Source organism: Salvelinus fontinalis, chromosome 32 (assembly GCF_029448725.1).
Source record: "Salvelinus fontinalis isolate EN_2023a chromosome 32, ASM2944872v1, whole genome shotgun sequence".
NCBI lineage: Eukaryota > Metazoa > Chordata > Actinopteri > Salmoniformes > Salmonidae > Salvelinus > Salvelinus fontinalis.
Window position 1 is genome coordinate 43,678,598 of NC_074696.1, and position 2,351 is coordinate 43,680,948.

At 41.7% G+C, this 2,351-nt stretch overlaps 1 non-coding gene across 1 annotated transcript; it reads left to right on the forward strand.

The window, feature by feature from the left end:
• The first annotated feature begins 1,996 nt into the window (after positions 1 to 1,996).
• Positions 1,997 to 2,065, forward strand: trnaq-uug (transfer RNA glutamine (anticodon UUG)). The gene has a single exon. It is a non-coding gene; the product is annotated as a tRNA-Gln (tRNA).
• Positions 2,066 to 2,351: the final 286 nt, after the last annotated feature.

The window sequence follows — 2,351 nt, forward strand, 5'->3', positions numbered from 1 at the left end:
TTCTTTGGCTTGCAAGCCTCCCCCTATTTCCTCCAAACATAAAGATGGTCATTATGGCCAAATAGTTCTATTTTTGTTTCATCAAACCAGAGGACATTTCTCCAAAAAGTATGATCTTTGTCCCCATGTGCAGTTGCAAACCTTAGTATGTCTTTTTAATTGCAGTTTTGGAGCAGTGGCTTCTTCCTTGCTGAGCGGCCTTTCAGGTTATGTCAATATAGGACTTGTTTTACTGTGGATATAGATACTTTTGTACCTGTTTCCTCCAGCATCTTCACAAGGGCATTTGCTGTTGTTCTGGGATTGATTTGCACTTTTCGCACCATAGTACGTTCATCTCTCGGAGACAGAACGCGTCTCCTTCCTGAGCGGTATGACAGCTGCGTGGTCCCATGGTGTTTATACTTGCGTACTATTGTTTGTACAGATGAACGTGGTACCTTGAGGCGTTTGGAAATTGCTCCCAAGGATGAACCAGACTTGTGGAGGTCTACAATTGTTTTTCTGAGGTCTTGGCTGATTTCTTTAGCTTTTCCCATGATGTCAAGCAAAGAGGCACTAAGTTTGAAGGTAGGCCTTGAAATACATCCACAGGTACACCTCCAATTAACTCAAATCATGTCAATTGGCCTATCTGAAGCTTCTAAAGCCATGACATCATTTTCTGGAATTTTCCAAGCTGTTTAAAGGCACAGTCAACGTAGTGTATGTAAACTTCTGACCCAATGGAATTGTGATACAGTGAATTATAAGTGAAATAATCTGTCTGTAAACAAATGTTGGAAAAATTTACTTGTGTCATGCACAAAGTAGATGTCCTAACCGACTTGCCAAAACTATAGTTTGTTAACATGAAATTTGGGGAGTGGTTGAAAAACGAGTTTTAATGACTCCAACCTAAGTGTATGTAAACTTCCGACTTCAACTGTGTGTGTGGAGATGGTGCATTAAATCCCAGACGAAGCTTTAGCATTCTTATATATTAAACGGAAAGCCAATGTATCCCATTGAGCCCATTTCAGCCATTACCGGGGTGTGTTTGACAGGTCATTAGAATCATTTCCGCGGTCGTAACGTTAATGGGGGAAAAAACAGGCACAAGAAAGAGTATGAAAGAGTCACAGGGGTAAAATGAAAGCAATCAATCCAACGAGATTTAAGTGACACGTGGGTTTTGTACCTCTCAAACACAGAAAATACATGTCTGAAAAAGTCAGATCCTCAGGTAGGGGAAGGGGGTTGGGGGGGGTGAGTGTGAGTGAGTGTGTGGGGGGGCTCTTATTAGAGAAAGACCGTTGCTGTAAGTTCACATCTCCCCAGGCATCAAAAGCACAGTGATCAAACCCAAAGGGACTTAACATATGACAAAAACTAAGAATACATGTAATGCACTTAATAGCAAAAGAACATCTAATGCGTGCTCTAAGCCTGTATTCCACATATTAATGTTGTGCAATACTGTAGCTGTTATATATACCCGAGGTGAAGCCAGTTCATATTAACCTGACCTTACAGAATGAACTGCAGTTATGAGTTGATGAAACAAAATGTCTGCCCATTAAATCCCACTACACTTGCAGTAGCCTCTGCTGAGTCCCCAGCATCCGGATGTCCCAGTTTTCAGGGGAGCCTGTGATGGATGTTAATAAGGCGACACTGCATCTTAACATTTCCTCCACATTTATTGGATTGGATGAACAGTGCAGAAGAGAACCTCCCCTGCCAGGAGTGTATTGGGATTGTGTAACTGAGATGTCAGGTAACCCATGTTGAGACTTGTTAACATGCACTGCAGGTGGATTAACATACCGCGCCTTGAGCATGACACGTATACACACATGCATGCGCGCACGCACTCATGCACAAACCCTACATACTCAAGACCAGTATGTAAGGAATCTAGTTTCAGGCATTTATTTTATGCCTGCTAAGTTAGGTTTCACTTGCAGAGACCTGGGATGAGCTAGTGTGAATATACGTTCTATGAAGTGCTTAAGGGTGGCTCAGTTGGTAGAGCATGGCGCTTTGAACGCCAGGGTTGTGGGTTCGATTCCCATTGGGACCAGTATGAAAATGGATGCACTCACTACTGTAAATTGATTGGGGTTAAATGTAAAAGTGGTTGTTGTGCTGTTTAAGATTAGGGAGGACCATTTTTTTAAAATGATTATGGCTTATTTCTATTACAGCATATTGGATGTCATTCATATTCCATTCACCCAGCTCAATGTAACATTGATAGGTTTAAGCTACTACATGAAACGAAAATGTTCTCTTTCCCATCATGAATTGCTACAACCTAGCCTACAAATAACATAGGTGCACAGGTCAAGAGACAAATTGGAGTAATC